We start from the raw sequence: 27,946 nt of genomic DNA on the forward strand, positions 1-27,946 counted from the left end.
TTTGTTTGTTCTACTTTTCCAATTTGAGGCAGTATATCTTGATAGGACCCAAACCACCACATTTTTGAAGGTAGCCCATTGTACAGTTACTGTTTGTTGTGACAAACTCTTGTTCTAGTTAATCTTATTGTGCTTTGATCTTGGCCCACTCTGGAGTATTGAACATTATTCTCCAATATCATCCTGAACATTATGATACAATTGTCACAAAATGCTCTGTCAACTGATACTTAGAGCATTTGGCTCACCTAGTTTCCAAGAACTTAGTCCAACAATGTGTCTTTCCTTGAAGATCTCCAGCACCAAATCCAGAAACACTTGCCCCCTCACTGTCCCATACACAAATAAAGAAGTGGCTATTTTTAAAGTGATTGAAGTCAGGGGAAGAAGGGGTTAACCTGATTATTAGGGCAACAACCCAATGTTGGTGAAAGAGAACAGATGCAGCAAGTCAATAAATCAGTTTGATGGACTGCAGAGTTTTCAACGAGCTGAAATTTATTGAAGGGTGACAGAGTAACAAGGGAAGTCTGAAGGCACCTAAGAGTTTATATAGGAGATAGGTTGAGGTAAGCAAGAAGCCAGTGAAGTTGGATTCTCTAGTTCAGGTGAGCCCAAAAGCAGAACAGCACATCGCAATTTCCACTAGCTGGTAGATCAAAGAGGCAGGTCCTGAATCCTACCCAGCTGGAATGGAGATTTTAAAAATGTCTTATAGCCAACTTGGTCCCCTCCAAGGACTCCATGATGTTGTGGCAATTTGCAGTCTGGAGTAAATGAGAAGGTCCAAATTTACTTCCATCACATGACGAACCAGAAAATTCCTATGACGGCATGGTTGAGATTGGATAAGATTAAGGCAATATGAAATTGGACAGAATCAAACATTATTTTCAATGTTTCTTTAGGCAAGCATATCAAAGTGTTGGTATCAGTCGTCAACTTTCAAGGAAGGCCAAATTCCCAGAACTTGTTTCATTGAGCCACAAAGTATAATAATTTTCAGTTTTTATAAAGTACCATCCCTAATAATGTTTAAGTTTATTTTGGAGCTGACAACATAAGGAAAACTGGGAATGTTCAATACTTCCCCTTGTCCTCCTTGAACCAACATGCACTTTATTGATTACTCTTCCCTCTTGCACTCAAGTTAGTCACCTAAAACTTATTCGTCCACCCCACTTTTAACACGTTTAGAACAGCTTTTATACCGTACTCAGTTACTCCTACCAAACACTGCAATGAAGTCTTCAACACCTACTACTTTACACTCAGAATGGTCACCTTATCCTACTGTCTAAAAATACCAGAGTGCTGCAGCTTAGCATATTTTTGGAAATGTCATTATTGTATGGTCTTGGATGATGCCACTAAACAAAGGGAAATGGAACATAATTAGGAAGTACTAGAACAGTGATATATCCTCAACAGAAGTACAGCATGACATTACATTTGTTTTGCTAAACATTGGAATACAGACTGAACAAAACAATGTGTCTTCCCAACCCATAATTCGCTTAGGGGTGAGGAGGCCAACAGGTCACTTCAAACTGCAGGAGAATCAACAAAAGATGCAACTTTTAAAAAGATCCACTGCAACAAGGATTTTTTTAAAAAAGAAAACAGCTACATGCAAACTGCAGAGCCACTGGAGCATGTCTGTTGGCCAAGTTTCTTTTACTTCTTAAGTTTCAATTCTACTGTGACACAATACTGACAGAACTTTCTGAACAAGCTGCAATGTACATTTTGTCCTCATGTTGGAAGAACATTCTGATATCAATCGCCTAACAAGAAAATAAAATTGTTACGAGAACTGTAATTTATTCCAATATAAAAGTAAGCACATGATGACCTGAGTAGCTTGTAAAGCAAGTCATGGGCAATTATGCCCAGGTATACAGGCTAGCACAGTTAAACCATGTAACTACTATCTGGGTGCTGTACCATCATAACATTTATTACAATCAGATGAAGAGTGTTCATACGGCTACCTTGTTTTCCATCTCCTCACTGGATGACAACAGACATTTCTGTTCTCTGAAAAAGAATTACTTGTCAATGTAGTCAGTATCTTACCGTTTACATGTTGTGATCATAAACATAATCAGACAGGTTTTCCGATTTTGACTGAGGTTAGTTTTATTATAATTAAGCTGAAGTAAAATTTTTAAAAATCCACAAACACGGTAAGTTGGGAAGCTAGGTCAGTCAAAATAGAGTCCCAAAAATGTGAAATGAATATAGAGTCTATATTTTGGTGACTGCGCTGGCTTCAGGTTGAATTTGTTTGTTGTGCCTTTCCTCTGGTGGTACTGATGCATCAAATTTAAAGATGCTGGCAGCTGATTGTTGTGGTTCATTGAATTCTTTTAAAAAAATGCTCTGCTGGCTTATCAGAGTCAGCAACAGGGTATGGTGGGCTGGAAAGAAAAAGAACGGGTCCCACATGGATCATTTTAACATCTCAGCTGCTTGTCTCAGTTCTGCACAGATAATAAGTGCATAAAACATACAAAGGGTTGGTTTGCCCTCTGACCTTCCCTCTAACTGTCCAGGATAACCAAATTAGGCACCACTGTATTCCAATCCATAAATAGGGGTGAAGTAGTGGAGGACGAGAGGGTGGCTACTGTTGTGCCATTGTTTAAGAAAGGGTGTAAGGAGGACCCTGGAAACAGAGTCTGTAATAAGTGGTGGGTAAGTTGTTGGAGGTGATTCTGAAAAGACAGGATTTACATGCATTTGGAGAGACAAAGATTGCTTAGGCGTAGTCAGCATGGTTTTGTGCTAGGAAAATCATGTCTCACAAACTTGAATGAGCTTTTTTTTAATGAAATAACCAAAAAGACCGAGCAGGGCAGAGCAGTAAATATTGTTTACTTAGACTTTATTAAAGTCTTTTAAAGGTTCCACATGGTAGTCTTATTAGTAAAGTTGTTAGGTGCATTTTTCGAAGACCCTCATGGACTTGATGCAATAGCAAGACACTGACCTGGCTACAAAAACACAATCCTTTATTATTAAGCAAGTACAAGCTGAGGACACTAATTGTACTCAACCCGGCACAGAGTGCCGAGGACGGTAAGCAATTCTCCCCAAACAGCGGTCAGTTCCCACTTTTTATAGGTGATAATGGGAACTGCAGATGCTGGACAATCCAAGATAATAAAATGTGAGGCTGGATGAACACAGCAGGCCCAGCAGCATCTCAGGAGCACAAAAGCTGACGTTTCGGGCCTAGACCCCTCTGATGAAGGATCTAGGCCCGTAACGTCAGCTTTTGTGCTCCTGAGATGCTGCTGGGCCTGCTGTGTTCATCCAGCCTCACATTTTATTATCCCACTTCTAATACTCTATTTTGACTGATACATAAAACCATTACTACATTTGGAACATAAAGAGAACAGGATACAGCACTGATCATTCACGAAGTGACTGATAACGAGAGGATGCAATTTCAAGGTGCCGAAGTGACAGAATGTGATTTCAAGCCGCTTAAGTGTCTGGCTTGAACAAAGGTCACTGACCTGGCCACTTCAGCAGAAACAGAAGTTTCATTCCTTTACAGAAGTTTCACCCCTTTACGGAATAATAGAAGTCTCACACCTTTACATACATTTCCCACCCAATCCTATTCGGGCAGGAAGTTTACGACAGTTTCCACATACCCCTGTGTAAGGAGATAAGGAGCATAAAAATTAATGGAATGTTATCCCATCGACACCTCAGAGTTAGATCACATGGGATTTGGTAAGCTTGCTAAATGGAATAAAAATTGGCTTTATAGCAGGAGACAAAGGGTGGAGGTGGAAGGTTGTTTTGTTTTGGGCTGGAGGCCTGTGGCCAGCAGCGTTCCATAGGGATTGGTACTGGGTCCAATTTTATTTGTCATTTATACAAGTGATTTGGACAAGAATATAGCAGGCATGGTTAATGAATTTGCAGATGACACCAAAATTAGTGGTATATTGGACAGTGATGAAGGTTATCTAGATCACAAGGTGGTCTTGATCAATTGGGTTGATAACCTGAGGAATGGCAGATGGAGTTTAATTGGGATAAATGAGGTATTGCATTTTGGTAATACAAGGACAGAACTACCAATTAATGGTATAGTCCTGGGATAGTCTGGAAGTAGAGACATCCACTGGTTCAGGCACATAATTCTTTGAAATTTGTGTCACAGTAGACAGGATGAATAGTAAGGCATTTAGTACGCTTGCTTTCATTGCTCAGACCTTTGATGAAAGTCTTGTTGGGATTGTACAGGGCATTGGTGAAGCATCTTCTGGAGTACTTTGTGCAGTTCTGATTATCCTGTTATAAGAAGGCTATTATTAAACTGGAGAGGTTTCAGAAAAGATTTGCCAGGATGTTGCCAGGAATGGAAGGTCTGAGATGTAAAAATAGTCTGGAAAGGCTGGGACTGTTTTCCACTGGAGTGTAAGAGGTTGATGGGTGACCTTAGAAAAGTATGAGGGCTTATAAAATAAAATGAGGGGCACACAAAGTGTATGACACCTGTCTTTGCCCTAAGGTGGCAGAGTTCAAAATTAGGGGTTATATTTTTAAGGTGAGAGGAGAAAAGTACAAGAGCAGCAACTTTTTTTTAAAAAACAGAGACTGGTTAGTGTGTGAAATGAGCTACCAAAGAAAATGGTGGATGCAGGTACGGTTACAACATTTAGAAGATATTTGGATAAGCTCATGAATAGGAAAGGTTTGGTGGGATATAGGGCAAGTGCAGACGGGTGGGACTAATTTAGTTTGTAAATGTGGTCGGTGTGGACTGGTTAGATTGAAGGGTCTGTTTCCATGCTGTATGAGTCTACAACTCTAAGTGTAACTTAATAAAATCTTGTCCAGGGAACTCTCTTATGCATTGCTACCTACTCAACGGCATATTTATAAGTGTATTGCATGAACGGTAAAGCTCATCTGTAGTTTATTGTTCTCTGAATCAATGATACCTTCTGAAGTGGTAACTTTAATCTGTAATTTTACATCCAAATACCACAGTTGAACAACACTACAAAGGGCCAAGGGCAAAGGGGGTTAATTACCAAACTTTAGAAACAGCAATGATCAAAACAAAACGTGTTGAGACTTCCAACCAAGGCTTTGAAATGCTTGCCTGTTTCAGTTACATTGATGTTGAAATTTTATCAATACATTAAAATACAAAATAAAATTCATATGCTTCTATTTAAAATGCTCATATGAACTTATCAATGTACAATTATACCCTTGCCTAGCTGTTGCTGTAGCACCATCCCCAACAAGAGTTATACAATCTGTATGTCAACATTGTTCAGAAGTGTTTCAATAAAAAGGCCTTTCTTTAGAAGATGGGGATTGCATTACATCTGCACGCCCTGGTCCAATTATCTTGCACTTTCCCTCTCCACCTGAAGAACACAAGAGACAGACTAAACTACTGTGTCCAATGTTCTGTGGTATTCAGGTAGTGAAAGGAAATGAGAAGACATTCTTCAGCATTTTAAAATAATTTCAGCTGTTAAAAATGATTCATTTACAGAAACAGCAAAGCAGCCTGATTCATTGTGAATTCAATTCCTTGCACAATAGAGGAGATCCACTGAAGCTGAATTAAATACTCCGGGTTTTGATTCTTTGAAATAGCATCTGAAATGTAGAATTACACGTCCTGCAAATTTGTGCCAGCACCACTAAAAGGCGTGTTAATAGAGTTACTACTGCCATACATCTTCATTTGGCACAGGGAACAATAATTTAGGAATTTCGTCAATTCACAAATTGGAAATCAAATTTGGGATAATGCACTGGAATCACTACTCTAGGAAAACATTCCCAGATACTTACGTTCAAGTATATGGACCTTTTGTGACATCAAGAGGAGTTTCAAGTTTAAAGACCTCTACAGTTGATTACATGCTGACTTTATAGTCTGTGATCATATGTTCAAACAGATTCAATGTTCAAACATAATGGTTTACATTTGCAGTTTTTGTCTGGATTATTTTGATTGATCATTCTAAGAAGTGCATCAAGCTCTGCTTAGGCAATTCATTGCACATTTTAAAATGTTTTTGTAATACTCAAGTACTGAGGTTACCAGTTATTACAACTTTTGATCCATCTGAAACAAGGTACCTAGATTAAAGCTCAAGGCCCTCTGTTTATGTCCAGATATGACTCTTCTAATCCCTTGCCATGCAAGTAGTTTCAAGAAAGATTGCACTAACTGCAATTCTTAAACACTCCTCACTCTAGCCGTGGAAATGTGCTGTGCACAAAATGATTGCCAGTTTAGTTTAGTGGGCAGAGCATAGTGCACCAAAGGTAGGTGAGACATGTGGAGCACATGATGCACAAGCAGCTGTCAATAGTTGATATGCTACTGTCCACATGCACACATGGAATGCCCATGTGGTTTCCCCAACTGTTATGGGCATTATGTATTTTTTTTCTTAAAGCTGGAGATATTGATGCTTGAGCAGCTGGGAAATGAACACAATCCTAGAATCACCTCTGTAAATTGCTACTTGCACAGTCAGTAGCTCTACAATGCAACAAGTTGCAGCAAGTGCAACGAGTATGGATTATCTCCAACAAAACTCAGGAACTAGACAAGTTCTAAAGGATGGCAAATGTAACACCAGAAAGAGGACAGCTTGTTCACTGGGAGTGCTCTCAGTCAGTTGTCACAGTCTTTTGGAGCTTGCTCTGGGGGCAGGGGGGGGGTTAAATTTATTTTTCTTTGAAAAATTACTAGAATTCTGTGTGTCCTGCCTCACACAACAGATTGCAGAATCATGTGAAATGGAGCAGGTATGGTGTAGTGAGGTTATACCCTAGATAGAAAATTCCATTTGAAATCTTTTAACTCACCATCTTGATTGTCTCTTAATAATCGCTTAAACCTCTAAGTACTCAATGGCCTTGATTACACTCATATTTGGATATTAGCGGAAACAAAAGAAGATGACACTAGTTATGCCTGCCACAACTATGCCTGCATCACGCAAAAGGAAATTTTCACACATCCCAGTCTTAAAATTGGATAGGCAGTTTGAGAACAACGAAACATATTAGCTTCAATGTCATAGCTGACACCATGATTTTGGATATTTCTCAGTAAAAGCATGTAAAATGAAGGAAATAAATACCAAAGATGTAGCTCTTGCACTAAACTTGGAGACCAAATGTTAGTGGAGAAGGTAAAAGTCATGGAAGACAATGAAGTGCTGACAAGAATACACAACTCCTACACTAACTGGATGCAACACAAAGGAAAGACACTGGATTTGGATAAAGTACCATCACAGCCCAAATATCTAGGCCAGTCCTACCATGAGGGCTCTCAAAATCACTGGTATTGATGACAAGAGGAGTGCAAATGTTTACTGACAAAAAAATTGAGAATTAAAGAGAGATGAGCTCAACAAAGAGATGAGAAAGGGAACAAAATGCTAACGTAAATAGAGATAACACAGTGTGGAGCTGGAGGAACACAGCAGGGCAGGCAGCATCCGAGGAGCAGGAAAGCTAGCATTTCAGGTCAGGACCCTTCTTCAGCTGAAGGAGGCAGTTCTTACTACCTCTAATGTAAATACAGTTGTTTGATGCAGAATCCCAAACTTTTTAAAAAATTCATTTGTGGGACATGAGTCTGCTCGCTAGGCTAGTACCTATTGCCCATCCCTAGTTGTCTTTGAGGTGGTGGTGCTGAGCTGCCTTTTTGAACTGTCGTATCCCACGTGCTGAAGGTTGACACACAATGCCCTTTTGGAGGAAATTGCAGGATTTTGACCCAACGATACTGAAAGAACAGAGATATATTTCCAAGGCATGATCCTGAGTTGCTTGGAGGGGAGCCTGCAGATGGTGGTGTTCCCATGTATCTGCTGTCCCTATTCTTCCAGATAGAAATCGCCCAGGATTTTGATGGTGTTGTCTAAGAATCTTCTACAGTGAACTTTATACATGGGTACATACTGTTGTTACTGAGGATCAGTGGTGGAGGGAATGGCTATTTGGAGGTGGTGCCAGTCATTCATGCAGCTTTGTCCTGGACGGTGTCAAGCTTCTTGAATGTTGTTGGAGCCACATGAATCCAAACAAGTGGGGCGTTAGATGGTGAGTTACCCACTGCAGCATCTCCTAGCCTCTGACTTGCTCTTCTAGCCATTGTACTTATATAGCGAGTCTAGTTGAGGGTCTGGTCAATGGTAACCCCAAAGATGTTGACAGTGGGAGAATTCCATGATGATAACACCATTGGATGTCAAAGTGCAGTAGTTAGATTGTCTGTTAGTGGAGATGGTTATTACCTGGCATTTGTGTGGCGCGCAGGTTACTTGCCACTTGTCAGCCAAGCCTAAATGTTGTTCAAATCTCATTGCATCTAAACATGAGCTGCTTCAGTATCTGAGGAGTTGCAAATTATTGCATAATGTTCAGCACCATTGGCAAATGAACCCACTTCTGACTTTATGATGAAGGGAAGATCATTGATGAAGCAGCTGGACATAGTTGGGCCCAGGACACTACCCTGAGGAATTGCTGCAGAGCTGCCCTGGAACTGAGATGATTAACCTCCAACAACCACAACCATCTTCCTATGTGCCACGTTTGACATAGGGACAACTACATCGAGGAAAGTACCTGGTGGTCAGAAAAGGCTCAAAGAAGGGTTGAAAGGAGAGATTTATGGCGACCTGTTTGACTTGGAAACACTGCAAAATGCATTATCCTGAGAACATGCCACCAATTCTACAAAGTAACTTGGTCAGAGGATGTAATGACAGGTTGGGGCATTCAGCAAAGGGGGAGCAAGAAGTCAAATTACTGATCAATTCTACAATGTTGATTTAGATTTCCTTGATCTCATCATAGAGAACAGGCTTCATTCACAACAAAATGAATGCTTTGCAGGCTGATATTGGAGCTGCACATGCTGAAATTGCAATGGATAATTCCGGGAACTTTGAGTGGTTTGGAGGACAGGGAAGAAGAGCCAGTGAAGGCATTGGTGGGAGTGTGGAAAATACAGAAATACTGTCACTGGATGACCAATGTAAGTCATGATATCAAGAAAATATCAAACCATACTAGAGCTATTACACAAGGATCAAAGGCCCTCACTTTTCCAGATAAGCACGTTTTTTATAATTCAAATGACCTTTGCACTTAACATTGTCATCTGAGAACAATATGTCAAAAGTTACACTGGCAATGAAGCTATTTTAGTTCAGCACTTCTTGATTAATCTGGCATGACCTTATTTCTATGCCAAAAAAAACTTAGCTCAATCTGAAATTTCACCATACATTCATCACCTTTTGCCAAACAGAAAACTTGTCCAAAGCCATTCATATTCTCAGTTGTTTTACATTTTGTAAAGAGGACGACTTCATTGTCTCAGTAGTCAAGAAGGATTTTTGAAATTGTGCAAATACCCCTTTCTCAACAAACATACTTTGTATAGCTAGAAACTTCAGACAGACATTCCACACCAGCAGTGTACACACTGGATATGATAGTAGCAAGCATGCAAAGCATCTCCTCACAGCGCAATATTTAACATTGAGTTCTAGGTCAAGTTTTAAGTTAACAAATGAACAAGCATGTATAATGAGATTTTTTTGTCATTCTATTGTGGTCATTTTATAGATTGAAATGTATTATTAATTTAAATTTGCTTAATAAAGGCTCAGAGCAATGCTAACACCCACAAATTGAATTAGCTACTAAAAGTGACACTGACCTTTCCATCAGTGCTGTAACTTTAGGACTATCGAATAATAAATTGTTGACATCAGCTCAGGCTAATGACATTTTTTTGCCCTCACATACAGACCAATAGTTCTACCTGGAGTAAAACGACAGCATAAATCAAGATGGTAAGAATAAACAAAGAAAATAGGACCAGATTGAGTGTTATTACAATGTTAAAGGCATGGGTGCACCAATAATCAAACCCCAAAACTCTGACAAATACCAAAGTTTTAATGTTTTATTTTAACAAATCAAAATAGTCATTTTTTAATGAGATAACAAGATGTAGAGCTGGATGAACACAGCAGGCCAAGCAGCAGAGGAACAGGAAGGCTGGCTTTGCGGTGGGGTTAAAACTATTTCAGAGATAGTAGGAACTGCAGATGCTGGAGAATCTGAGATAACAAGGTGTAGAGCTGGATTTACACAGCAGGCCAAGCAGCATCGGAGGAGCAGGAAGATTCAATGGGTCAAAAGGTCCAAATTCAAAGGAGAATGGAAAAGGGAAGACTTATCACAGGGCAGTCAATTCCTGTCATTGAGATTACAATACTGACAGGTGCAGAATCATGGAGATCTTCGTATCAGACTTCAGGTGGAAAGTCAGTTCAACATAGATCTTTGAATGGGAGTAACAATTCACATTTCACAGTGTAAGAGAAGTTGACAATTATTTCAGGAACTTCCTCAGGTTCCCAGAAAATACTTTACTGAAAGAGATCTGTGCAGGATCTTTATTTTTGCTGCTAGTTTCGTGGAGGTTTATCCCTCTACCTAAAACTAACTTCAGTTCAGAGGCTGTCGATTGACAATCTTCAGCATACAGCCTCCTGCAGTACTGTGTCCAACAATTATAAGCCATAAAACATATTTCATCATTGTTAAAAGCTTAGGCTTGCATTCTTTTCACAAAGTCAATCGATTTTTGTCTGTAGATGTAGGCAAACCACAATACATTTCAACTTTTGACCCTTTTGTAATTAATGAGCAGGACTCCCAGAAATCATAAGTCCATTCAAAACATCTCCATTTACAGTGTCCACAAAGTTCCATATTCCAATTCGTCATGGCCCTTTAATATCTATTCCAAACAGCAACATCTGAAAATCTTAATATATGTTTTCATACAGGTACCTTCATAAAACTTGAGGAGAAGAGAGCACAATTTTTAGGAAGAATACAAAAATAATCACCATATGAGTGCAATAGCTTCTGCCTAATATGGCAAGTGGCAAAATTCAAGTTGCCCAAGTTTCAGGCTGTCAGTCTTGGGGATCCCCCCCGACCCCCACTCACCAAACTAGCAAAGTAAATATGCTTAAGTTAGCCATGACACATTAAAAAGCATGACTGTAAAGAAAAAGGCATTTAGCACTATTCTGAGCTCTTAAGAACAGCAATTTACATTTTTGAGCAAACTATGCAGCCAGTTTGTACACCCAGCATGATCCCACAGGAGAAATAGGATAAATGTTCAGGTAATCTAATTTTGGAGATGTTGATTGAGAGAAAAATATTTGGTCAGGTTACCTGAAGAACTTTGCTACAAATTTCTGCGCACTGATGTGATCATTTATATTCAGTTAGGCAGGCCGACAAGATTTAGTGTCTCAGTGAAAATATGACACACCTAACAATGGAGCACCTCTTCAATGCAGTACAGAAATGGGCCTGAACCCATATGATTTGATGGTAGAAGAAAGCTACCACTGGGCAAAGCTGATAATTTACTGTGGACTCATGTACATTGCAGCTCATTATAGTGAGTCATTATGCTGATATCTAAACCTCAACGTAAATCACTCAACCAAAAACAACTGCCACAAAATCTAATCGAACATAACATGCTTTCTTCAGATATTAACGTATTTAAACTTGCATCTGTGATATCAAGGCATATAGGGCAGTAGGCCAAGTGCGAAAAATGGGATTAGAATAGTTAGGTGTTTTTTGACTGGCACAGATATGACAGGCTGAAGGCCACTTTCCGTGTAGATCTCTATGACTCTATATACAGAGCAAAATTTCTGGTAGATCTTTGAACTACTCTTTCAAAAAGAGAACACTTTCCTTGTTAAATGGAGGTTTAGGTATACATCTGGCTTTTGACAAATTATTATAAGAGATTGATGAGATTGGTACTTTCATAGTCCAACACATTGTAGAACTCATTGCGCCAATCTGCATTTCCAGCACAGAAGTACACCTGCCAGCGGAGAAGATCAGACAAAAAAAAAATATGGTATGGGTCTCATGAATTTTCAAACATTAGAATCAACCGATGGAACATCAAAGGGTGGATGCACAAGCACGACTTAATTGTATATGCTATTTTTCAACAATGACATCCACTCAGAAAAGGCCTTGTTTGAATGCTGTACACGTTCGCAGCAGGGGAATTCATCTCGCACTGATTTCGTGACGCCACCTGTGCATACACAGACCCTTTCTGGAAATACAGGCCCCCTCATGGCTGACTGACGTGACAGGGAAGGGGCATCTATGCACGTGCAGGTTCTCAGCAGTGTTGGGAATGCATACTCTGTCTGCGTGCATGCGCGCACACATGTGCCCCTCTTTCTTTTTCTATTTCTTTGCGTCTATCCAATTTCATGCTCCGAATTTTTCTCCATCTGTATTTCCCTGATATTTTAACTCATTTTGACTTTTTCTGTACCATATTCGTTTACTATACCACATTTTCTTCCTACCAGCTGGCCTAAGCCCCTGTTATCAAGTTTCTCCCCCTTCAACACTCAGGTCAGTCGAATTGAAGATGGGATGAAACTACATTTGGTCCTGAATGTGATTTGTAATTATTGTGACAAAACTGGTGTTGCATCTTGTTTGTCTTCCACCTATACTGGAAATCCTATGCTAAAATTGACCAGCCGTAGAATCATACACCAGAGGACTATTGTCATACAGTACAGAAACAGACCCTTCAGTCCAACCAGCCCAGCTGAACATAATTCCAAATTAAACTAGCACTACCCACCCGATCCTGGGCCATATTCCTCCAAATCTTTCCTATCCAAATGTCCTTTCAACGTTGTAATTGTACCCACATCCACCACTTTCTCTGGAAGTTCATTCTACAGACAATCAACACTGTGTAAACAAATTGCCCCTCATGTATTTTTTAAAAATCTTTCTTCTCTCACCTTAAAAATATTCTCTCCAGTCTTGAAATCCCTCACCTAGGGAAAAGATATTTGCCATTCACCTATGCCCCTTATTATTTTATAAACCTCTAAGGTTCTTGGTTTACCGTGCTTCAATTTAAAAGAAGTCATAGCCTATCCAGCCTCCATAACTGAAACCCTCCATTTCTAGCAACATCCTGGTAACTCTCTTCCAATCCCAGTCCAGCCTAATAATACCCTTCCTGTAACAGAGAGACCAGAACTGGACACAATACTCCAGATCAGGCCTCAATGACCTGTATAACTTTAAATGTAAAGTCCAAACTTCCACACTCAAAGGTCTGAGCGATGAAGGCAAGCGTGTTAAATGCTCTCTTAACCACCTTGTGATGAACCTCTACTGTACCACCAATTTTGCTGCTATCTGCAAACTTACTAACCACACCCACTAAATTCTCATCCAAATCATTCTTAAAATTGACAATCAAAAAGTGGACCCAGTACTGATCCCTGTAGAATACCGTGGTTGCAGGCCTCCAGTCTGAAAAACAACCCTGCAGTATCATCATCTTCTGCCGCTAAGCCACATTTGTAATTAACTGGCAAGCTCACCCTGAATCCCATGAGATCTAATTTTACTAATTAGTCTACCACATGGAATCTTTTCAAAGGCTTTACTAAAATCTAAGTAAACAATGTCTACCACTCTGCCCTCAATCTTCTTGGTTGCTTTCTCAGAAAACTCAATTTAAGTTTAAGAAATAGGATTTCCCTTGCAGAAAACCATGCTGACTATCCCTAATCGTTCCTTGCCTCTCCAAAGGCACACAAAACCTATCTTTCAGAATTGTTTCCAACAACTTACCCACCACTGAAATCAAACCTACAGGTCTATAGTTCCCAGGCTTCTCCTCCTATCCCTTATTAAACTAAGGCACAACATTAGCCACTCTCGAGCCATTCGGCACCTCGTCTGTATTTATAAATGATACAAATATTTCTGCAAGGGGCCCTGTAATTCCTCTGTAAATTCCTTCAAAGTTCTAGGATACACCAGTCTAGGTGCTGGAGATTTATCCACCATTATGATCAAATGCCTAGATTTTATTTCAGATTTCTTGTATATTTACATTTGTTGACATTTTGTAGGTAACATTTATAGATAATGCTTAGTTTTTATTAGAAATTGCCACAGTTAAGATTTTTATATTTTTAATTGCAGATTTCTTATTTTTTGAATTTGATTTATTTCAGAATAATTCAATTTAGCCAAGATTAAATATATTTCTCTGATCAAGTTTTAAATGTTTTGCCTCAAACTTCATGGTCTTTAATCCAAAGCTACATTTTCCTTAATTGCTCTGATATTTTTCTATCAAAAGTTCCAGTATGTTTTTTGAGTGCCTTTTATTCTAGATGTATGTTTAGATCAAATATCCAGCATTTAATTCCAGATTTAGTGCAATCTTTGTTTCAAAAGTCCAGGATTATTTTAAACTTCCTGCATTTTATTTTAATTTTAATTTTTTTTGTATTTCAATTGGTGTCTCTTTATTTCACATTTGTACAATTTGTCTTTCAGATACCTCATATTTCTGTTAAAAAGGCTCAGATTTATTAAAGAAAAACTCCAGGCTTTATTTTGAATTTCTTGTACATACTGTTTTAAATACTTTAGCTTCTAATTTAAATCTCATGTATTTTCAATTGGAAATCTTCTGCGTCATAGATAAAATTCCATGTTTAAAACTTTTCATTGAAATCCTTATAATTTTTATTTGTTCCCTTCAACCTTTTATTTAAAACTTCCTTAATGACTATTCCCAATTGATTTCATTTGCCATTACTTGTATCTTAGATTTTAAATTACTTTTAATTTCATATTTTTTGTATTTTGTTTATATATCTTGCATTATTTTAGGTTTATCCTAGATTTTATTCCAAATATTCAGATACTTTAGTTTTGTTTTCTTGAATTGTTAGCATAGCATCCCTACAGTGTGGAAACAGGCCCTTCGGCCCAACAAGTCCACACTGAACTTTGGAGCATCCCACCCAGACCCATTACCCCTATAACCCTCCTAATCTACACAGCTCTGAACACTGCAGGCAATTTAGCACAGCCAATCCACCTAACCTGGACATCTTTGGACCTTGGGAGGAAACTGGAGCACCTGGAGGAAACCCACGCAGATACGGGGAGAATGTGCCAACTCCACACAGACAGTCGTCCAAGGCTAGAATTGAACCCAGGTCCCTGGCACTGTGAAGTAGCAGTGCTAACCACTGAGCAACCATGCTGCGCCTTACAGGTAGTGCCTCCCCAGTGGGGTATTGAACCCTGGTCATTAGCGTGACAGGCGGGGATACTAACCACTATACTACAGAGGACAGCACCTATACAACCGGAGTCTGGCTCAAACCTGACCACTGTTTCCAAGATACGAATGAGAAGTGTGATGGTAGATTCTCCACTGGCCTGCATTAGCACTGTGAAGACAACACTCAAGAATCTCAAAACAAGCTCATTGCTCAGGTCCCAGCTAACCACCTTCAACAAACAATCACTCCACCACTGGTGCAAAGTAGCGAACATTTATCTGCAATGTGTACTCCAGCGACTTGCTAAGACTCTTGCCAACAGCACCTTCCACACTCATGACTTGTATCAGCAAAAAGAACAAAAAGTAGTAGGTGATAATTGGAACTGCAGATGCTGGAGAATACAAGATAACAAAGTGTGGAGCTGGATGAACACAGCAGGCCAAGTAGCATCTCAGGAGCACAAAAATCACAGGCTCTCTGATGAAGGGTCTCGGCCCGAAACGTCACCTTTTGTGCTCCTGAGATGCTGCTTGGCCTGCTGTGTTCATCCAGCTCCACACTTTGTTAAAAAGTAGTAGGTGCACAGGTACACCAACACCTGGAAATTTCCTCCCAGCCCTCAAACATTCTCACCTGGATCTTTATTACTGTTCTTTCACTGATACTGAGTTAAAACCCTGGAACACCATAGCTAAACACTACTGATTAACAGGGTTCTGAAGAAGAGTCATACTGGACTCTAAACATTAAATACCTGTTTCCCTTCACAGATGCTACTACACTTGCAGCATTTCTCCAACACTCTTTATTTCTGATTTCCAGTATCTGCAATATTTTGCTTCTACCAAAAAGTTGTTATCTTTGTTGTTTTCTTCGCAAGTTGATTTGTATCAAACATGTATTTTCACAATTTCTCTTATTAATCGTGAAAAAAAGGTGGGTCAGTCATATTGCTAGTTTATATATGGCCTGGAGTTATATAGACTGGTGGTTCAATTTGTAAACTAACATAGTTATCTTAAAATTTATATAGGTAAAGTTGCAAGCAATGTTTCATCATGGAGAATCTACAGAACTGATTTGAAGATATTAAATCCACAAGCATGTTCTGGAGACAGTGCAAATAGATTTTCTCCTAGATTCCAAAGAGAATCATTGGGAACCCTTAACTAATAGGGATGAATACCAGAAAGACAACCTAACTCCAGAGACACTGTGGAGAATGGAAATATCTTGGCTCTGCAATAGGGTGTTCACATGGATTGAAAAATTAATTGGACCATTAGTTTGCTACGAAATTCAACTGGGGCATGCTTGACGGTGCTGGAAACCACAATGCACGTCTTTTACTGCTTGACACCAATTCTGTCCTCAACTTCAACACTAAAATTCAAAAACAATCCAATGTTAGCAGTCGAAATAAAAGTTGGTATGCCTATCTTTATGAGGGAATTGTATAATCTGTTCAGGGGTATGTCCAGTAATGTCAAATAAACAGACAAGTTTAATAACAGAGGAGGTATTCCAAATATTACAAGAAAAGAATCTGTAAGACTGACAACCTGAAACATGCACAATGAAATTTATTGCTTCTCCGCAGGCCAAGCCACCTACATGCACACAAGCAAAGCTTAGATTTTGATCGAGTTTGACTGCAGCAATTTCCCAGTTACTGAAGGACATCCATAACTCTTGACAATATTGGCACACAGCACAGGAAACATAGAACAGAAATACAGGAGGTGCATTTAAACTACCGCCTTGGTACTAAACTGACATTGCAGATGGGCCTCACATTATCGAAACCACAAACTTTTCTTCCAATTCATAAAATCTGGATGCTTTCTTTTACGGTCAGCCAATGTCAACTTTGACCACAGGTAAAATGTTGAAAATCTACCACACGGCATTGATAGCAAACACCATTTTAATTAGTTGCAAACAAATAAATTAAATGGGGTACATTCTGAATCCTCTCTCACAGCAAAAGCACTTTCCAACTGTAAGGGCAACTGTTGTTTCATTGCTGGCAGTGACATACAATTGAACTCAATTTCTGCTCCCGCACACTGTTGCGCCACTAGCAGTGATATTAACATTAAAATCAGCCAAAAAGAAAATCACATTTTACAGTTAGTAAATGATGAATTACACTGCAATTTGACAAATACAAACAGCATATCACAGATCATAATCACCGACCGTGCTTTCAATTTACCTTAAAATTTAAGACAGCCCCAAATTTTAAATCTTTTGAACAATAATAATTGTTCATGTTGATTTTAATTTAATATCTATTTATTTATTTCAAAATCACTACACGTCTGGGCAGTAGGTAGTGAAAAATCAATCCCACTCATGAGGGTACCAGGAAGGAGTGGGCACAGATTTCAAGTAATTGGCAAAAGAAGCAAAGAAGTGATAGGAAATAAAGCTTTTTCATGTGGCAACTGATACACTGAGTGTGGTGGAAGCATGTTCAATCAAGGCACTCAAAAGGGAACTAGAATAGAAAGGAACAATGTTCTGGCTTACAGGGAAACAGCAGGAGATAGGCACAAAGTGAAATAATCATTCAGAACTGTTGCAGACAATGAGTTGAGTCGCCTGTATTGGTGCTGTAACAATTCTGTGATTCTGCAAACAACTATAATGCGTTTAATAGATATTAGTAAGCATATCTTAAGAAACAGATTTTTCACCATGCATAGCTTTCTTTTTATTTAGGGAAAAAGAACAAATGTTGCTAACTAGAATGCAGTAATATAATCACTTTGTGTTACTTCTATTATCAGCATAATCTAACACAATAGCCTGTACCAAAATCGAAAAGTTGAAAAAAATTACCCTTTCACAAATCATAATTGCAGCAATTTTCCAGTGACCCATTTCAAGCACATAATTAATCAGGGACAATTTAATGACTGTAATAGAATTTGTGCACATTAAAAGCATAGTAAAGTGTTTCAATCTAAGGTTAGTGGGAATTACAGAACATAATTGCAAGAAAATAATGTGTTTCTGCCACAAGCACAGGTGTCTAGACATTGACAACAAACCAACTTTTCGGGCTACCGGGAAATTCTGCTCTTATATCAGTGCAGCTGTTTGATCAGATTATTGCTCTCAATAACTTATACACACTTAGAATTGTTAATAAAAGTTAACTATGGTATGAGACACCACAGAAACAAAAACAGCTGCGAAACAGTAGCAAGAGAGAACAGATCAAAAACACGGTTACAAAGGTGGCCTTTGAAGTAACAGAAAGTAAGTGGCTACACAAAAGTATGTCAATAACACACTCTGGACTTTGGGGTTAGAACTGCCCGGGAGGGAATAAGGAAGTCTGAGAAAGCTCACAGGATTCTGCCTACGAAATACGGTTACAGTTTGATATCTAGGTAAGAAGAGGAGAAACTGTGAAGAGATTTAACTTTGAACCTAAAAAATTCTCCATTACATTCCTTACATAATTAATCAGCATACTTGTAGTCTGAAGACTATGTTAATAATGTTGAACAAATGCCCACAATAAGGCAGCTTACACCAGCATCTTTCACAATCATAGTATGCGCCAAAGCACATTACAGACAATGAAGTTCTTTTAAGTGAAGTCATGGTCATAATGTAGAAAACATGGCAGCAGAGTCCCACAAATAACAACAACAAAGAAATCTGTTTTACTCATGTCAATTGAGGTATGAATTTTGACCAGATCGTCAGGGAACTGTCCCTGTTCAACTTAAGATAGTCTAATATAGAATATCTTGCAAATTATATCTTTACAAGTCTAAATCCAAAAATGAGCAGCCAAATTGCACCACTGCGTTGTTGTTGAATTGGATTCAGGTGTTAACTTTTTTTGTCTGCTACATTCAGTCACAATATGGAGGACAGTCTGATCCAGATAAGTAAAATGACCTGCTGGTTGTCCTTGAAATTCTATTTGTGGAGATGTGATGTCTTTGCATGGAGAGTGTGTACAAATTTGCTCGGGAGAGGTCACATACTGCAGTTTCTGTTGCTGGATCATTCATTAGATCTTTATTGACGCTAGAGTGGTCAACCCAGAGGTGCAGCCATTTGTCCTTTTTGTAAAACCCCTGTATCACTCAAAGCACTCATGGAATTCTTGAAACGTGTGCATGATTTGCATCACATATTCAGGAGGTTCGGCTTCAATGTGGTCCAACTCTTTTGTTCTGCACGTGAGATATTAGACAGGCCTGGGTACCATTGCATGCAAGTTGATTTCAGTGTACCACTGATGATCAGCATTGTAGTCTGAACAGACAGTGCTCAAGTATTGAGTGTAGATTTTCTCTGCTCAAATAGGACAGCAGCATTCAGCTGACAAGCACACAAGAGCAAGACTGGTAGTACAAAGCATGTACAGACAGGAAGAGTTGTTCAAAGAAATTGTAAGAACTACACTGCAGAGACATCAACAAATTACCAGCTGGGTTCACAGCAGGTTTTCTCAACTTGAGCATGACAATACTTTAATCTCTCTTCACTTTCATGGAATATTCCAGTTGAATGGATGTCAGGATTCAGAAGGGATGTCATTGATTACTACCAAAGAGAACCGTGAGATACTTTTACATCCATTCAAGACTTAAATGCACAACCTTCTGACTTAGGGGTGACAACATTCCATCACCAAGGCACAGCTGAAGCAGTGCACTTCACAAAAATGAGTGTTTTGCAACATATTCAATTGGAATTCAACTGGCAGGTACAGCTAAAAGAAATAAATTAAATGTGAGGTGCAGCAAAACAAAAAGTAATTTGTACAAGCTCTACATAGTTTGAAGCCAAGTGGGTTCCTAGGTAATCCATAACTTGACTTTATGAATCCAGTCAAACAGAATCAGAGCATTATGAAAAATTAGATGAAGGGCTCAAATTAAAAGCAAAATTGTTGGAAACACATGTTAAAGTCATATTAAAGCTGCAAGTAGATGGCCCTCAAAATACAACTGAGACCAATATCGATCATTGTTGAATTGGAACTACATTGAAAAATGCACTGAATTTTATATTTGGGACTTTTTAAAAAAAAGTACTCATGAGATGTGGGCATCATTGACGAGGCCAGAGTTTACTGCCCATCCCAAACTGCACAAAGGGTAATTAAGAATCAGCCACTTTGCCATGAGTCTGGAGTCACATGTAGGCTAGATAGCTAAGGACAACAGGTTGCTTTCCTTAAAGAATGGATTTTCACAGTAATTGACAATGGTTACTTGGTTGCCATTAGGAAAGCTCTTTATTTAGATTTTATTGAATTCAAGCTTCACTGTCAGCCCTGGTGAGATTCAAACCCACATTCCCCAGAACCTGGGGTCCTGAATTGCTTGTCCAGTGACATTACCACTGCCTCCCTTTGGAGCATTGTTAAATTGAATAAAAAGAATGATCAGCAAAGTATATACAGGATTTTGCAATCTGCAGTACAGAAGCACGCTATTCATCACGAATGGTCTATTGCAAAGTCTGTATTCTACTTTAGGCTCCTGCTCCTCCAAATAATCACCTCCCCTTTCTCTTGTTCCTCTATTCCCTTGTTGCACACATCATATATATATACACTACATATATCAAAATGTGTCATGCTTCAACCACTCTACTGGCAGTCAACGGTACGATATGGGAAGAATTCCTCATTGGATCTGTTGGTGACTATCGACATATGTGCTCCCCTGTTCTGGATTTACACATGGAAATGCAGATTTCAACGAACACCAAATTGAAGACTTTTGATTACATATATAAAGTAGTAGTACAAAATTCTTAACTTGGCAATATTTATGAACTTCACTTGCACAAACTGAAAGTGTCAGATAACAGTATTAACATTCTCAAACACCTCAAAGAATAAAGGTGCAGCAATTTTCTTTTATTTTCTTGGCTTGACAAAGTTTTTTTAAGCATTTTTTCACAAAATGCAAAGAACAGGTATAGAAAACAGTATGGCTTTCTGAAACTAACCACTGACCAACTATCACACCAATATACATCAAAGTATCTCTAATTCCTGAATTATTCAGTTAAATTTGCTGTAATTCTTGAACAAATAAGCATATTGCACTTTGGCAGTGAAGATATGTTCCAGAGCCAGCTACATGCTTTATTCAAGCTTTTCCAGTAGAGCCACTGCATTGACATCTACCCACAAAACTGGATAATTGCCAAGGTATGCTCAGTCTACAAAAAAAGGGAACAAACTAAATCTGGTCAATACACATTAGTGGACTTTCAAAGATCAACAACGGGATGAAAGAAATTGTCAACATTGTCATTAAGTGACCCCCAAAGATACCTACTCATCAATCGCAGATCAAAAAATGAACAAAAGAACTGAATTACAGGGTGGGTGAGTGATTGCCCTTGATCTCAAAGCAGTATTTAATTGAATGTGGCATCAAGAAAATCTAGTAAAATTAAAGTCAACGGTGTCTGGGAAAACTCCACTGTTGGAGTCAAAAGTAGCACAAGAGAAAAAGATTGGACTCCAGCAATTATGTCTGACTCTAGGACATTACAACAGGAACTCATCTAGGTGGTATCCTCTGGTCAAAATTATCATTCACTTCAATCATGACTTTCCCTCCTTAATAGGGTCAGAGTGGACAAAGTTGCTGATGATTGTAGCGTTTAGTTCTATTCTCCATGCATCTGAAAGTAAGAATCTGTGTCTAACGCAGAAAACTTGACCATCATCTAGAATCAGAGAGATAAGTGGTAGGCAAGCCAGGAATAGCTACATAAATACTTTAGCTGCAAGGACAGATCAGGATTTGAGACTCCACAAAGCCTATCCACCTTCCACAAGGTACAAGTCAGGAGTGTAATGGAATCATCTCAATTTACCTGGATGAGTCCAGCTTCAACAACACTTGAGGAACCCAACACCGTCAAGAACAAAAGTCCACAACCTCCTTGTGTTCAAATCCCTCTATGGTTTAATCGTTCCCATTTCAGATTGCTAAGAGAAGCAAGGGAGAAAACAACGGAATAAGAAAACCTGCAAATTCATTCCGATCAACATGTTGTATATGTGCCTATAGCACGTCAAGGCAACGGTGCGCTGCTATTTGTCAAGAGTGATTACGGATGGGCAACAATATTTGGCCTTGAAAGTAACTTCCACATGAATTCATAAACATTTTGTAAATCACTCACTTAAAATGGATTACCAAAAAACTGGTCAAAATTGGTACCAGAGCCACTGCCTTTGATTTGTCACACTGCTTGGCCAACAGCCAGCATTAGGTGAGCAAGAGCTGAGCAAAATATTGCTAAGACCAACGTTATCCTGTTGAGCCCAACTACGAACCATATTTTCTAGTTACAAACTTCATCTCTGGCAGAGGCTGTAACAAACTTGCAATAAAAGGTATTGAACCTGACCTCAAGATGAGCTTCCAACAACAGTCCCCTGCCACCACAACCACTACCTAAACACCTCCACAACACTTCCACCTGTTTCAGCTCATTCTCTGAAGAAACTCTAATCCACAGATTCCTATAGTCCTCTGGATAATCACCCATCTTCCATCGTACATAAACTTAAGCTCATTCAAAACACTGTTGCCCATATCTTAAGGGGCACATTAAAAAAAATGCTTTATTATTCTGTATTATATTCTGCCTTTTTAATCAGTTTAGTGTTATTCAGCCTTTCAGAAAAATAAAGACAGGATGGCAAAGTTTGGCACTTAATGCACCACTGAGGGAATCCCACACTGTTGGATATTAAACTTAATCTTGTTTCTTCATTGTTAGTAGTAATTTGACTATTACATTTCCTACAAGACACTTCAAAAGCATTCACCAGCGACTAATTACTCAAGCTGTTCTGCTGTTGGGAATGGGGTATCGGGATACACGTTTTTCTTCCAGCATGTGTGAACAATCCCTGAACCTGACTCTTGTTTAATTGGATAACATTCCAATAACCAACAGAAATTATCCGGTATACTTTTAAGAACAAAAAAAACATAATTCTGCAAAGATGAATTCTTGGAGTATTTTTGGGACAGTATCTTAGAGTAGCATTCTCCGAACATATTTCATAGCCAGACAACAGGTTATGAGACGACACAGCATTAATGAAAGTGGTGCGGTGTAAGTGCCCCCACATAACAATGAACATAAAACAAGTGAATATCAACTTCAGTGAGGAACCGAAGAGTGGATCTAAGACTGGTATTTCAAAAATTTAAGTAAGGGCAATTATGACAGCATGAAGACAAAACTGGCTAATGGAAACTGGGTAACAGAAAAGGTCAGTAGCGATGCAGCGGCAATCATTCAAGGAGATATTTCGGAATACTCAGATAAGGTACAATCCAGTGAAAAAGACAGACTTCAACAGAGCTTGCATCATTTGTGGCTAATTGAAGTTAAAGACAGAATAAAAATGACAGTGTACATAATTCCACAAATGTGTGTGGCAAGTCAGAAGATTGTATAGGATAAAGCTAAGAATGACGAAAACATTAATAAAGAGGGAGAACATAGAGTACAAGAAATATGAAAACAGTATGAGTTTCTACAAGTAAACAGTGGCTCACTTTTGAGCTTGTCCAGGGAACTAACAATGCAAAACAAATGGTAGTTGAACAGATACCTTGTATCAAAAAAAAACAGGCAAGTGCAGTTTCATTCAGCTGGGTAAGCAGCACAGGGGCATGTGGTCAACCTTATCGAGTGCTGCAGTTATGTCACTGAGGACAAGGGAAGGAAAGTTTACCATCATCAGTCACATACAATGCCATTTGTAACTTTGATAAGGGCTTTTTTTTCATGCTGTAACAAGGACATAGACAAGATTAGGTTTGTTCAAATGTAAAGTTCCTGGAAAGACTGCATGGATTTGGGAGGTGATACTATGTTGAAAAACTTTGGTGAGGAGAGAGAAGTTCAAGTTGGAGCAATATTGCAACTGCCAGTGTGAAGGTCACTAGTTGCAGACTCCAGCAACAACGAATTCATGTTCCAAGAGTGGACACATCAACAAATTTAGATATAAATAACTGAAGCTTCAGGTTATCCAAGGTCTCAATGCATTGCTACCAGCAGCTCACTGCAGCCGACAGCCAGCTCTGATATTCACAGCCTGCATTAGCTGGTTCTGCTGCTCTGAAGAGACCTTTGCACCTAGGACCATATGCTGGGTGAGAGCTTCCTTGTCAATACTCAAAACATATGAAATGTGAATGAAAAAATCCTCCCTATCTAAACACTAAGTGCACATAAATTACATGTCATAATAGCCGAAGTGTCATTGAACTTTCTTTCAGATTTATTGCCATCTGAGATCTATTTACAACATCAGGTGGTAGGACAAAATCTTCAACATAGAGGCTGTATATCTGGCATTGAGTGAGTGCTCATCAGAATTCAGATTCAATGTATTATATGGTTCACATGGAGGATTCCTGGATACCAAACACAATATTCTAAAGTCAACCAAGCACAAGGCACCACACTAAGGATATCAGCCTAGCTATGAAGACACTCAAAGCCAACCTCTGAGCTTGTAATCTTGGGTAAACCTGAAGGGAGAAATTGCTGCTATCAAGTCAAGTGCCTTCAGGACAAGTGTGCACAGCATTCAGCCAATATTTCCACTCACCCCTCTAACACTGACTTATATCTGATATTTATAATTGATTATAGTGGCTTGGCTTAACAACACAAAGATGACACGTAACATAAACCCACTGCGTTCTGTCGGACACCCATTCTTCAAAGCAAGGGGCGAATTCATCATCATTACACTGGAGTTGCAGCCAAACTCAGCTTTAGGCCATTTCCTAACTGCTAATTTGAAATCCAAATTTATGACCAACGAGCAGTATTTCAACTGACAGAAACATTGACATTGACATACACACACCCATTCACAAGCAGTTCCTTTTCAATAAGCAATAAACTAAATCCTAAATATTACTGCATTTCAGACGTGTGATTCAATCACATAAATTAGATATTGAAATGAGACCATCATGACACTTGTATCAACAACTGGATAGAACATATCACCCGAATAACAAACATACAGCACAAATACAAATTACTCAGCCCAAGTGATCTGCTCCAATATTTACTTTCATGTAAATCTCCTCCTACTGACCTGTCTCCACATTCTTTCATCCTCATCTCTGCATCAGATCTACCTATAAAAAAGTATGAATGTCATTTATTTTAACCACTTGACACTACACAGTCTTCCAAGCCGTCACTCGGAAGAATCACTGCTTAAAGTCATTATTAAATTGCTGTTAGTGACTGAACTTGACATTGTGGAAACAGTTTCGCTGTTCACTCTACCAAAACTTCACAATTCTACGGATCAGGTTTCCTTGTGTTCTCTTCTCTAGGGATGACATCCTGAGCTCACTCAATCCTTCCTCCTTAACCGAACGTCATCCTTAATTTTGGTAGCTCTTTTTGCAATGCCTCATATGTCCCTTCTTTTGTACAATGACAACTGAGATCATAAAATGGTACAACATAACCCATCCTGCGCCTGCCAACTGCACCCCTACTCATTCCCTATAACTGTTCGTTTTTCACATCAGATCTGCACATCCTTCACAGCAACTACATAAACCCAGATCACGTCCCACACATTATTGCACATTGTTAAAATTTTTTAAAAAGGCTTTCAATCTCTTTTGTCGTCAAACAGCCAACAACCAAAAGGTTACATTTGCTCCCAATCCCTTTCAAACTCTTGACATGATCTCGGGCAGCGGCTCGCCGTGGTGACTATTCGGTAAATTAACAATGAAAAAAAAAGGACTATGAATTCGAAGAGAAAGTTGGAGTTTGTTCGAGAGGAAGTGAGCTCTCAGGAGGGACTTGGCTGCATTCGCGGGACAGCACACACTCCGCACTGGGGTGCAGTTTAAATCGAGCCCGCTGCCTGCCGCAGAAGGAAGCGCAGTTCAGCGGCCTAGCGGGGCGGAGTGAAGTGGCAGAGGCTAGTAGCTGGGGGCGGGGGGGGAAGAATCGAGGTGAGGGGCATGTAGCTGCGGCAACGAGGCCGCCGGGGCCGGAGCTGGAGCTGGAGCTGCGGCTGCTCTGGGTGAAAGGTCACCGGGAGGGGGTGAACCGCTTTCGTCAGATATGCAAAAGGCGGCCCGAGGCCGGGACTCTCCAAAATCCAGCTCGGCCGCCGCCACCTCTTCCTCCTCTCCCGCATATACACACACACACACCGCTCAGAAGTCGGTGTTGCCGCTCCGGTTCCGACGGGGAAAGAGAAGGCCCGAGGCCCACTCCGGATCCCGGTTCCTTCAAGTCCCCGAGGCCTCGGCGGGGCGGCGCCTGTCGGATGTCTGCAGCAGCGGCCGCCGCCGCCATTTGGGCGTTGGGGCTCGGCTCGGGACGAAGAGTTCGAGCGCTGTTTCCGCCTCTTACCTGAGACGTTATTTTCAAACGGGGCGGAAAAGCCCCGAACCTTTTCCCCCCCCTCCCCCCGGACTCTCGGCTCCGCCGCGGGTCAGAGTTCGTGACCTCTCCCTCGGTTCCGTTGGCAGCGCATGCGCACGTGCGTCGGTCGGGGCGGCAGCGCCACAAAATGGCGGCTGCAACCCTGGATTCGAGCCAAAGATCGCCGCTCACTCTCTCCTCCCTGCGGGGACGGAGGAGACACTGATCTGCTGCGCCTTTCGAAATTCTTCGGAGCCGGTGAGGGACGTCCGTCGATACAGTATTGTTGATCAGCAGCTTTCTTCCCAGGGCCTTGGCACAGGCGGATGATGGCGCCTCAAGAAACTACGTCTGTCCCCCATTTTCTGGCGGGCCTCCTCTTCCTCCTCCTCCTCCTCCTCCTCCTCTTCCCACCCCCACCAACAAATATACACACAGGCAGGCTTGGCTTATTTCCATGTCAAGATCAATTATTTATTTCCCTATTTGAAACGATCATGAAAATGGAATAGAAAGCTCTGGAAATCTGAAATTCAAACATCCAAGAAGTTTAGGACTGGCCGACAGTTCAAAATGAAAAAAAAGTGAAAATTTTAAGTAACCCAGTCTGGAAACTTGAAGTTTTGAGCATCTCACCTTTTTCAAACACCACATAATCAAGAACAATTCGAAGCTGCATGTCAAAATATCCTAACTTTCCCTATCAGCTTCTCCATAAAGGTACTCGTCTTAAGTAAAGGAAAAATGAAGGGTCTAGGCCCGAAACGTCAGCTTTTGTGCTCCTAAGATGCTGCTTGGCCTGCTGTGTTCGTCCAGCCTCACACTTTGTTATCGCGGATTCTCTAGCATCTGCAGTTCTCACTATCTCATCTTAAGTAAATTCAACTTGACTTCTTTACCTTCGTATCTCCCTCCGATAATTCCAGCTTGCCTTTATCCCATTGAACCTCCCTACTTTAATCATGTCAATACTGTCATCTTCCATTCTATCTAATTTTAACATTCTGAAACTCTGTAGTTCATTTCCCAAGACAAGTCCCATTAAATGTAACCATGTGGCTTCTAGTTGGATTAGTTTTCAATTTCCTACATGCCGTTACCCCATCTATGTCTATTATTGTTTACAGTCTTACGATCCTCCAAGATTTTTGCAGTCCATCTATTCCACACCTGTTCCTAAAGTAATCCTAATGTTTAGCATCACATATTACAAACCCACTGACTCCCACAGCTATCTGGACTATACATCCTCACAC

General features: G+C 39.9%; 1 protein-coding gene and 1 long non-coding RNA gene across 15 annotated transcripts in view; one reads left to right on the forward strand and one right to left on the reverse strand.

The window, feature by feature from the left end:
* The window catches only part of nr2c1 (nuclear receptor subfamily 2, group C, member 1), a 103,152-nt gene extending 76,082 nt beyond the window's left edge, over nucleotides 1–27,070 (reverse strand). For 7 of the 14 annotated variants that reach the window (XM_059654726.1, XM_059654720.1, XM_059654728.1 and 4 more), the window contains exons 1-2: nucleotides 26,679–27,070; nucleotides 22,116–22,230 (exon numbers count right to left, since the gene is read on the reverse strand). The gene's annotated coding sequence lies outside the window, so the exon portion shown is untranslated. Of the gene's footprint in view, nucleotides 1–22,115; nucleotides 22,231–23,877; nucleotides 23,955–25,386; nucleotides 25,430–26,476; nucleotides 26,640–26,678 lie in introns of those variants that run through there. The other 7 variants (XM_059654722.1, XM_059654718.1, XM_059654721.1 and 4 more) reach the window with 5 other exon arrangements.
* Nucleotides 26,882–27,946, forward strand: part of LOC132210967 (uncharacterized) — a 61,601-nt gene continuing 60,536 nt past the window's right edge. The window contains exon 1 of the long non-coding RNA XR_009447237.1: nucleotides 26,882–26,948. This is a non-coding gene — a long non-coding RNA (uncharacterized LOC132210967). The remainder of the gene's footprint in view (nucleotides 26,949–27,946) is intronic.

This window comes from Stegostoma tigrinum, chromosome 25, assembly GCF_030684315.1.
Source record: "Stegostoma tigrinum isolate sSteTig4 chromosome 25, sSteTig4.hap1, whole genome shotgun sequence".
Taxonomy (NCBI): Eukaryota; Metazoa; Chordata; class Chondrichthyes; order Orectolobiformes; family Stegostomatidae; genus Stegostoma; species Stegostoma tigrinum.